General features: G+C 41.0%; 1 protein-coding gene across 1 annotated transcript in view; it reads left to right on the top strand.

Moving 5' to 3' along the window:
* The window catches only part of LOC126401616 (uncharacterized), a 153,990-nt gene that overhangs the window by 105,866 nt on the left and 36,028 nt on the right, over positions 1-12,096 (top strand). The window lies entirely within an intron of this gene.

The raw sequence follows: 12,096 nt of genomic DNA, 5'->3' as shown, positions 1-12,096 counted from the left end.
TGCTAATCTTTTTTTATAGTTTTATTTTTTGGTAATTTTTTCCCTGTTTTTTGTGGTAATTTTTCCCCGGATTTTTTTGGTAATTTTTTTTTGTAGTATTTTTTTTCCCCTGATTTTTGTGCTAATCTTTTTTCTAGGGTTTTTTTTTTTTTTTTGTGGTAATTTTTGTTCCTGAACGAGGAGACGAGATCTCGCGGGAAGTTCCCACCTGGCACCTGCAACTGAAATCATGCCCATACACGTTTGTCAGCTAACGTTGTTACAATCTGTTACTAACCTAACCTGTTACATTGAGTGATAGGCCTACACTAGAAGGATGCAGTGGAAAACATAGCTAGATTATCATACCCTGTGTGTAACTAATTACCTGCCTTACCCTTATTGATCCCGTACTTGACAACTGTCTAGGAGCAGGAGCACAGATGCAAAATACATCCATGAGCAGGAGTCACCATGGATGCAGGGGTCACTTGCAGGTGCCAGGTGGGAGCTTCTCGCAAGATTGTGAAGTATCTCGTCTCCTCCTTCAGGAAAAAAAAATTACCACGAAAAACAGAAAAAAATTACTCAGAAACACAGGGAAAAAATTACACCAAAAAAACAGAAAAATAAATAAATTACTCAGAAAAACAGGGCTTTTTTTATTTGTCAAGTGAATGCAGTACGCTTCGGTAATAAACAAATTAAAATTGGCTAAATAAATTGGTTGAAATAGTGAACTTTGTATAAAAAAATAGTGTAAGCTCTCTGATGCCCCTCCCCCCCTTTAAAAGCGCAATATGGTTTAGTCCGCCCCGGCACTACTCATCTGTAAATGAGAAAAACCTATTTTGAAGCAAAGAAGCAAATTCGACAAAAGTCAAATACACAGCTGTAAAGCTTAAAGAAACATTTTTCTTTGCTCCCTACAGCATATTCCCCATGTAGCTCAACAGGTATAGCAGGGGCTCTGTTATGCTGAACACCCTCACAGCACCAGGAGGCACTCTGAATAAAGGTGTTGACTGTGTAACATATGTTTTGTCACTTGCTGCGTTCTCATTCAGTGAAAACACACAAACCCCAGACTCCAGGTAAGTCTGTCTCATCTGTGAAAAACGCCTGACAGGTCAGGAGCGCGTGATTTGTTGTGAGCCGAGCTGTTTTTCAGAGGGCAAACAGAGTGTCGCTGCTCCTATTCCTGTCACATCCAGGTAGGAGATCAGAGAGAGGTGAAGGCCCAGAGAGACACACAAATCTGGGTTAACCTCTGTGGATGCTGTCCCTCGAGGGCGGCTGGGAACTGTGGAGCTCGGAAAAGGAGTCTGCTGCATGCCTACTCTTTGTCCCCATGTAACTGTGAGACTTACACAGAGCTACAGGCTCTTTTACATGAAGTGTGTCACAAACTAACAGCAGGAAAATGCAAAAAACGCATTTGTGAAATTGTCACTTTAGAAGTATTTACAAATCATTCCCAAGGTTATTTCAATACACTACAAAAGGACAAGTCAATGATTTAACAGTTTCTCCACTTGGTTATGGTTTGGAAAAGATCATGATTCAGCTTAGGATACATTTTTGGTGCCACAATCACCACTTGAATTGTTGCTGTTGTGTTAAAACACCTGATTCTGGTGCCACAATCACAGCTAGAAATGCCACCGATGTGCTTAAAACATCCTCTTTTGGTGGTATGATCGCAGCTGGAAATGCAGCAGATGTTGCACCAGAAAACGCCCACTGTTGGGGGCACAATTGTGGCTGTAAATGCCACTGATGTTGCACAAAAACACTCCGTTTTGTTGGCACAATCAAAGCTAGAAATACAGCAGATGAGCTAAAAACACCCATTTTTGGGGTCACAGTTACAGCTGGAAATGCCACCAATGTTGCACTAAAAACACCTGCTTTTGAAGGCACAATTGCAGCTGGAAATGCCACTGATGTTGCACTGAAACAACCAGTTTTGGCGGCACAATCAAAGCTGGAAATGCAGCAGATGTTGTGCTAAAAACACCCACTTTTGGGGTCACAATTGCAGCTGGAAATGCCACTGATGTTGCACTGAAACAACCAGTTTTGGTGGCACAATCAAAGCTGGAAATGCAGCAGATGTTGCACCAGAAAACACCCACTGTTGGGGGCACAATCACAGCTGGAAATGCCACCAATGTTTCACTAAAAACACCTGCTTTTGATGACACAATCACAGCTGGAAATGCAGCAGATGATGTGCTAAAAACACCCATTTTTGGGGGCACAATCACAGCTGGAAATAACACCAATGTTGGGCTACAAACCACCCGCGTTTGGTGGCAGAATCACGGCTGGAAATGAGGCCAATGTTTCACTAAAAACTCACACTTTTGATGATACAGTTACAGCTGGAAATGCCACCAATGTTTCGCTAAAAATACCTGCTTTTGAAGACACAATTGCAGCTGGAAATGGCGCTGATGTTGCACTGAAACAACCGGTTTTGGTGGCACAATCAAAGCTGGAAATGCAGCAGATGTTGCATCAGAAAACACCCACTGTTGGGGGCACAATTGTGGCTGTAAATGCCACTGATGTTGCACAAAAACACCCAGTTTTGGCGGCACAATCAAAGCTGGAAATGCAGCAGATGTTGTGCTAAAAACACCCACGTTTGGGGTCACAATTGCAGCTGGAAATGCCACCAATGTTTCACTAAAAACACCTGCTTTTGATGACACAATCACAGCTGGAAATAACACTAATGTTGGGCTAGAAACCACCTGCTTTTGGTGGCACAATCTCAGCTGGAAATGCCACTGATGTTGCACTAACATGTTGCACTGGTGGCGCAATCACGGCTGAAAAATCAATCAGTGTCTTGCTGAAAAGGAGACACTCTTCGTGTCACAATCATGGCTGAAAAGGCTGCCAATGGTGCACTAAAAAACACCTGGTTTTGTTATTTGTTGGTTTAGAGGAGTAGTCTGCAGCTTGGCAGCCATCTTGCCATGCCTTATCCCCTCCTTCTAGCTGCGATCACCAGCTACTTGATAACTTTTTAACTTATAATTTTCAGTGAAAACAGCTGCCTGCTGTGTGCAGGAACAGGGTTGTCAGAGTGAGTCAAAACAGTGAAGTCGCAGGCCAAAACAAGAAGCTGGAAAATTATGAAATGCTCCATAGGGTTGAGGGGAACTACAGAGAACTACAAAAACCGTAAGGAGCGCACAGGCAAGCAGATTATTGTTTCAAACTCGGAATAGGAGTCTAACGCACTTTGAGCACAAAAACCAAAAATACCTCCACACAGGCAAAAAAAAAAAAGCTCAAACACAGTTTTCCTTTTCTTTTCAACCTTCTGTATGCTACACCGAACTCCCAGGAGCGTTTCCTAAGAGGGATTTTCCCTTTTGAGTTCTTTTGTGGTCAACTTCTCCACGCTCCTGGTAAAAAAAAGTAGAGAAGAAGAAAGATGAAGAGCGAGAGGAGGGGAAGAAAAGAGAGAAATCTTCCAACTGGCAGCAGTATGGACTGGGGGAAGCTCAAGCATGACTAAAAAGTACATTCACTGCTAGTCAGTGAATTTTGCTCCCTATTTGTCACTGCCACCTTGGAGAGCAGTAAGCATTAATAATACATGGGAGCTGGGGGAATCTATTAGAGGCTACCCTTGCGAGGAGGAATCAGACGGAGACTGGGCGCTGGAGCTGTTAGGAAGGCAGAGTGCGAGGGTTGGGGTGGGAAGACAGAGAGATAGAGAGGAACAGCAGGCCTGGGTGCTCCAACCATGCCCCTCTTATTTATTGAAGAGAGTTTTAGGGGGGCCGGTGGAGGTGTCAGGTGTGGCTCATGTGATGCATCATTGGAGAGAGAAGGAAGGAGGAGAAGAGAGAGTGCCGTGGTGAGAGGAACCTCAGGACATGGCTGTAATTGAGTTCATTGATCAAATAGAGGAGGAGGAGGGACGTGGAAAAAAAAAATACTGGATGTTACCTAGTCGTGCATTCAAGCAACTCAACAAACCCAAAGAAGTCTGCTCGTGTTGTTCGACCTGGGAAATGCAGGAACATTTGAACCTTATTTTAACCAGTGACAACAGGCACTGCAGAGCACCTCAAAGCAACTGATCAACTCGTTCTCTACCCTGCAACTTTCACAATAAAGCTTATATTATATAGATATATATAATTTTACAACTAGTTTCAAATGATGAGGTAAATATATGTAGAAGCAATCCCTGCGAACAAAAACCTCAAGCTTCAGACTGTTCTGAATACTCTGTGTCACAACAATGAATGTACACAAAGATGGACGTGTCACACCCCCCCCCCCCAGTGTTGTGTAGGTGTGTGTAAGCTACATGTAGCAGTCTAGGCTACATGTAGCTACATGCTAAGGTCAAGCAAACATGTAACCCTGGCTGCTGATGTTAATATTTCCCAATTCGAGGCCCTTTTCCTGCTAGAACAGCTTTTATTGGCAATTTTCCATGATAGAAAGTGCTGCTGTACTTAATTACGGTCATTCCCCCGCTGCAAATACACAGCTACATGTAGCTACATGCTAACGACAGGGAAACATGTAATCTTAGTTGCGAATGTTGTTAATTTCTCCCGATGTTAGACCTTATTCCTGCCAGAACATGTGTGGTTGTGTTTGGAATCTTTTATCAGCCTTTTTACTCCACTACCTGGTGGTCAGCTACCCACCCACAAATAAAGTGCTACATGTAGCTACATGCTAACATCAGGAACACATGGAATCTGTATGGATGTTTTAGATTCTGGTTTAAAAGCTTTTATCTGTGATTTTTCATGGTAGAAAGTGCTGCTGTACTTTATATCAGCCATTCCCCTGCTGCAAATACACTGCTACATGTAGCAACATGCTAATGTCAGGGAAACATGTAATCTTGGTTACTAATGTTGGTTATTTCTCCCTGATTTTGGATCATACTCCTGCTGTAACAGTTTTGTATAGAATATTTTATGGGTGAATTTTCACTGTAGAAAGTGCTGCAATATTCTGCTACAGTCCAGGACACTGCTACATGTAGCTACATGCTAACATCAGGAAAACATGGAATCTCTCTAGTTGTTTTAGATTCTGGTTTCAAAGCTTTTATTGGCAATTTTCCATGATAGAAAGTGCTGCTGTACTTAATTACAGTCATTCCCCTGCTGCAAATACACTGCTACATGTAGCAACATGCTAATGTCAGGGAAACATGTAATTTTGGCAGTTTATTTGGGAATAAAAAGTAGTAGTTTCTCCCTGATTTTGGATCATATTCCTGCTGGAACAGGATGATTGCTAATAGATTTTATTGGTGAATTTTCACTGTATAAAGTGCTGCAATACTCTGCTACAGTCCAGGACACTGCTACATGTAGCTACATGCTAACATCAGGGACACATGGAATCTGGTTGTTTTAGATTCTGGTTTTATTGGTGATTTTTCATTGTAGAAAGTCCTGCTGTACTTAATTATAGTCATTCCCCCGCTGCAAATACACTGCTACATGTAGCAACATGCTAATGTCAGGGAAACATGTCATTTGGGTTGCTGATGTTGATAATTTCTCCTGATTTCTGATCATACTACTGCTGGAACAGAACGGTTATTTATAGAAGATTTTACTGGTGCATTTTCACCATAGAAAGTGCTGCTATTGTCCATTACAGTCATTCCTGCAGAGACACTGAGATGCGTAAGACTCAGAAACACTGACCAATTTGAGCAGACTGGGCTTTGTCGAGAGAGGGGCTCAAAGAGACAGGCACTAAAACAGAGCATTTCGGAGAGAGGGTGAATACAGGCGTCCTCAGGCAGACAGTTTGAGAAAATTGTGTGTTTTTGAACATAAAAACATGTTTTCATTTTATGTATTTCTATGCAATGGCTTTCTAGTTCGAGTTTCTTTATTTCATAATATTGTGGTGAATTAAGACAGATGATGAAATGAAAACTATCATTTCCAAAAAAAAAAAGCCAGACTCTTCCAAGCACCAAGCATGGCGAAAAAAATAGTTATTATGAGCTGAAACAGCTTTTAATCAGCCAATTTTATAATTGCAAGTTTTGAAACTGTTAAACTGATTGTGATAGCTGAAGGTGATAAAACAATATCAGAATCAAGTAACACTGATTTCGTCTGACATTTCTGCCATATATGGAATGAAGGATTTTATCTCCTGTAATCACATTTATGACACAACAGAACAAGATTCTCTTGTTCTATACTGTCACTATTTTAATGTTGCAACGATTGCATTTGGACATTTCTTTTTACAACACAGACAAGGAGACCCTGGTGCCTGTCTGTGCTGCCACACACTCTTACCCCCCTCCTCTATTTTGGCCAGGTCTGAGCACTTTGTGGAGGTGGGAGGGTGCAAAAAGGGAAAAAAAGAAGAAGGAAAAAAAAAAGTGGACCATTTGTTGCTTCAGATGTGCTGCTAATCCTTTGATCGAACCTCTTATGCTCTTCAAACTTGCGACCGGGGCCAAGCTACTAATGAAATTCTGAGGCCGGCAGATAGGCCTCGAGCCGGAGCGTGACAGAGTCCATCTGGTGTGCTAAAGTCCCCCTCTGCTCTCAAACACACTGCTCAATACAACTCTATGGGAACACTTTGAAGTGTTTTTGCAGTGTTTAAGCTGCTGCACTGGGGCCAGCTCTACTCTGCTTCTACCTGATGCCACATGATGAATTTAATATTAATAAGTCATTACCCAATACATCCTGGTACATTACAATAAAAATAAGAACATTACGATAAAACTGTCAGCCTGCCCAACAGTCCCTGCACTATTTTTTCATCACGAGCCACCTGTTCAGATTTGGAGGGAAACCTGCTGGACTGCTTTACGGCACGAAACAGGAGGAGGGCGCTGTTCTTCCAGAGCATTGTAGAGCTTCTGGTGACAGCAGATGGTGGAGGGAGTGAACGACTTCCAACATGGCTGTCCTGCTCAGGGAAAGAAGTCGGGGGAAACAAGAAGCAGGGCTTATGGGAAATGTGTTCAAGTGATACTTCATCTGAATTATCTATCTTTTGAGTATCAAACACTCACTATCATTGTTTGCCAAGTATTGCGTTTGATCCTGTACATAACCTGTGCATCATTTGATTGTGCTGCCTTTAGAGTTGAAGTAATGAGGCATTGAATCATTTAGTTGACCGACAGCAAATCATTTTTTCAAGCAAAGTGTGCAAAGTTCCAGTCTGCTTTTCTGGTTACGTTCGTCTGATGTGACGGATAATTGAATATCTTACAGTTTGGGACTGTTGGTTGGACAAAACACAAAAATAGATACGTTCATTTTAAACGTTGTAAGATGAGGTGTAGGCGGGTCAAGCAAGAACACCTGGGTACACATCCACTAGAGGGCAGAGTCAAAAGTTTCTGGTGGAGGAGGTCATAAAAACCGACCTTTTAATGGACGTAGTGTTGCAGATGCCAGTGGTCTTTGAGGCTTTTAAACCTGTCGCGACACGTGGGCTTAGAATTCTTCCTTCTCTTAAATGTCTTGGTCGTGTCCGACGTTTGTGTCTCGCTGAAACTACGCAACACTGCCCTCACAATTTCCAGGGGTAATGTACAGTTTTGTCCGTATCTATTAGCTTTCGGACAATATTCACAAAAACAGATGACATTAACTAAAATAATGGACCACTTGACTCCAATTTACAAGCCTCAAGTTCGGTTCTTGGTTTTTGGAGCCAGATGTGACCATATTTAGGTGAGTAGCTGGAGCTGTGGAGGAGTGAGGGCTGGATCTGAAGCCGAGGACACCATCTGCAGACAGCCTGTCACTGAAAGTAGCCCGCCTGAATTATGCGTAGCTTTAAGCCTTACTAAAATGTAAACAGGTGAGTTATCATCAATTTTAACTCCCGTATAATTGTCACGAACGGGGAAAGTAGCTATAGTGACCAAAACTGTTTTTTGTACCAGGCTGTAAACATTTTAACATGGGGGTCTGTGGGGAGTGACGGCTTCTGGAGCCAGCCTCAAGTGGTCATTTGAGGAACTGCAGTTTTTGCCACTTCTGTTTTGGCTTCATTTTCAAGCCCTGGAGGTTGCCACTTGTTTACGTCCCATTTTTTGTACATATCAGGAATCCAAACCCTTTGTTGGTAACTAATTATTTATCTAAAATACAATTCATTTTTACTTTTTCAGAATCCTGTACTAAGTGAAACTAGTCTTGCAATGCCAGACCTAACTTCACACTTCAGTTTAGTGATATGCGTGAGACAACAACAATCTCCAAGCTAGCAACCTACAGGCAAAAACTTATTTTAATTTTTTATGTGGCATTTTAATTTAGGTGGATTTACCCATTTTTAATACCAAGGCTCAACTTCCCATGTGAAACTGTTTCACCAAAACAAGTTCCCTCCCAGCGCTATTGAGCAAGAGCACTGTAGCTGCATCCTGGTCTTAGCGCCGCCCAAAATGATTGTGATTGGTTTAAAGAAATACAAATAATCCACAACATTTTTTCCCTTAGTGCAGAGTGATGGGTTTAGTCTTCCTTCAGTGCTGGCACAGTGTGAACAGAGATGGGCAAAAATACATCAAAATGTATTTTGATACAAAATACCCCTCAAATAAATGCATCAAAATAAAATACATGTATTTTGTATTTTCAAATACAGAAAACACTTTTTCTTTTTAGCAGCGACCCGCAGCTCTATAGGTCACTCTGTCGGTCGGTCCACAAAGCTTTTTGCGAATAACTCAAAAAGTCCTTGACCAAAAATGCTCAAAATTTACATGCTGCAACTAGAGACCATGAGTAACTGCATCGTAACTGATTCAGATTTAGATTCAGACACCTTTACTGATCCCACGTGAGGCAATTCATTTGTAGCATACTCATCCCAAGCATCAACCACAACAACATACAATTTCCTATGTTATGCACAGTCCAGTATAACAGACCACTAGGTCATTGAAGGGCACATCGAATGGCCCATGTTTAAAAAAACATATAGATAAATATATATATATATTAAAAAAAAAATAGTAAAAATTATCGTTACATCCAATTTTATTATTATCAGAATGTGTAGCCTATTATTTTTGATTCGTGGAGAAAGTATTGAGTATTTTAAATAGAAAATTACTCCACTCAAAAGCATTTTGTTACAAATTACACTTGCTTTTTATCGTCCTTATCAAATTCAAATTTCAAAATACTCAAATGTAATTGAAATACGTATTTTAAATACAAGTAACAGAAATACTGCCCATCCCTGAGTGTGAGATAGGTCTGGCTATGCTGGACAACAAGGACACACACAGTACTGTACAAGCATTTCAGTATAGACACCAAAGCAATGTATTTTTCAATACAATGGGAAAAAAATATGTTTTGAATTGTTTATTTCTACAGCTCCTTTTTTCATTTGACACTAAAACTGCCAGGGATAGTTGCACACCTAAGACCGCAAACGGGAAAGACTTAACCCGCTATCAGAATGCATTGTTTAAGGTTCAAGACATTGTATAAAATTTTTAATCTGGATTTATCTCGACAATTTTAACACTTAGAGGTGCTGCGTGACACATTTGTAGGAAAAGTCATAGAATTAAGGACTTTAATATGCTACTGAAGCAAAGTTACATACAATCAAAAAACAGCCATGGGTAAATTTCACCCACTGGTGGCTTTAATATGAATAGGACGAACTTTGCATATTTTAAATGCTAATCACAAGCAGCCAGTTGGAAATTAGCAAAACTATAATATAAACTATATATAATCTAAATCTGAGCAAACAGCTTTCGGTGCACTTTTTGTTTTTGATACGAGGTCCTGCAAACCCATTTTGGTTGGTACCCAAAAAGATACTGAGGTTCGATATCCTGTCCTACCTGTGTGTTTTGTTGGCAGCTGACTGAGCAAACCTGAAGAACCTGGATGCAGCCGTGTCATTGGCTCCAGAAACACTCTTTCATCTCGCGCCGAAATTAAGAATAACTTCCAGAGATCGCAACTCCTCTGACCACAACCCTGCTCCGAAGAGCAAATCCCAACAAACTCCTGAATCTGTTTTCTGTTTTTGTTTTCAGAGGTGCTGTCCCTTCATGCGATCCCTGTGTAATATCCAAACCCATCAAGACCTGTACATAACCAATGTTTTTTTTGGGTTTTCATACATTTCCACACTTGACAGACCTGTGTAGGAACTCTGATCCGACTGGTAGCTTGTGTTTGAAAACATGCCTGGCTGCACTGACCCAATCCATACTAAACAAACACACACACATGCACACACACACACACCTCTCCTCAGCGAGCGCCTGAGAGAATGAAACACACACACACATACACACTGCCTTACATGCAAGGATGCGTGTCGATGCGTTTGCTAACACACAGAGAGGCTCAGGAGCACACACTCCCACACACACACACACTTAACCATACACTTTCTTATGCCTGTAGGAAAAAGACAAGAAACAGCAAACCACCTGCTGTGAACTACACATTCATTCTGTTTGTATTTTCTTCAGTTTGCTGAACTTGCTCTATTGATGTGCTGTTTGTCTACTTTTTCACTTTTCAAACTTACTTCAAAAGCAACGCTCTGTCTGCTCTCCCTCTGTTTGGTTTCCATTAACAAAGCGGTTCTCAACACGAGGATCCAAACGGGAGTGAAGGGCCACAGACAACTCTGGGCAGTTTGGGGGTCACGGCGCGATTTTTGCAAGGTTAGAAATATGAATTAATTACATAAATTAATCCATGTATAATGTCTATATTCATGGTTATTAGATTCATTTATTCATGTACAACAATGGATTTCCATCGCCTCTAGCTAAGGGATATAAATATAGCTAAAAAGTTGAGAAAGGTGAAAAGAACTAGAATTACCACCTTGCGGTTGTATGTCTCCTCGAACCCGTCAAGTTGCTCTTACAGTTTACATCCATGTCTGTGAAAACATGGATGCTTCACACACATCTTCCCCCGGTGGCACAAACAATCTATACAATCAGCACAGTTTCAAGGTGGACAACAAAGATTAGAGTCAATAAATCAGTATCTGACCTGAGATATGATGTCGAGTAGTGGCCAGAAAAGTATTTTTCAGAACATTATGTCTGTCTCATTGCATTCACGAAAGGAGAAGGTCAAGGTCACTGTGACCTTTAACCACCAAAATCTGATCAGTTCATCATTAAGTCCAAAGTAGATGTTTGTGTCAAATTTGCAGAAGTTTCCTCAAGGTGTTCTTGAGATAGGGTATTCACAAGACTGCGACAGACAGGGTCACGGAACCTTTGACCACCAAAATCTAAACACCTTATCAATCTGTCCAAGTGAATGTTTGTGCCAAATTTGATAAAATTCCCTCTAGGCGTTCTTGAGATATCGCCCTCACCAGAAATAAATGTATGCAAGGTCACAGTGACCTTGACCTTTAACCACCAAAATCTAATGAGTTCATCATTAAGTCCAAGTAGATGTTTGTGTCAAATTAGCAGAAATTTCCTCAAGGTGTTCTTGAGATAGGGTATTCACAAGACTGCGACAGACAGGGTCAAGGTGACCTGAACGTTTGACCTTTGACCACCAAAATCTAAATACCTTATCAATCTGTCCAAGTGAATGTTTGTGCCAAATTTGATAAAATTCCCTCGAAGTGTTCTTGAGATATCGTGTTCATGGGAATTAAATGTATGCAAGATCACAGTGACCTTGACCTTCCACCACCAAAATCTAATCAGTTCATCATTAAGTCCAAGTAGATGTTTGTGCCAAATCTGAAGAAATTTCCTCAAGGTGTTCTTGAGATAGGGTATTCACAAGACTGCAACAGACAGGGTCACAGTGACCTTAACGTTTGACCTTTGACCACCAAAATCTAAGCACCTTATCAATCTGTCCAAGTGAATGTTTGTGCCAAATTTGATAAAATTCCCTCAATGCATTCTTGAGATATTGTGTTCACGAGAATGAAATGAATGCCATGTCACAGTGACCTTGACCTTTAACCACCAAAATCTCATCAGTTCATCATTAAGTCCAAGTAGATGTTTGTGTCAAATTTGCAGAAGTTTCCTCAAGGTGCTCTTGTGATAGGGTATTCACAAGACTGCGACAGACAGGG

This window comes from Epinephelus moara, chromosome 15 (genome assembly GCF_006386435.1).
Source record: "Epinephelus moara isolate mb chromosome 15, YSFRI_EMoa_1.0, whole genome shotgun sequence".
NCBI classification, from domain to species: Eukaryota; Metazoa; Chordata; class Actinopteri; order Perciformes; family Serranidae; genus Epinephelus; species Epinephelus moara.
Note: the sequence above shows the minus strand (reverse complement) of the source record. Positions and strands in the feature narration are given on the sequence as shown.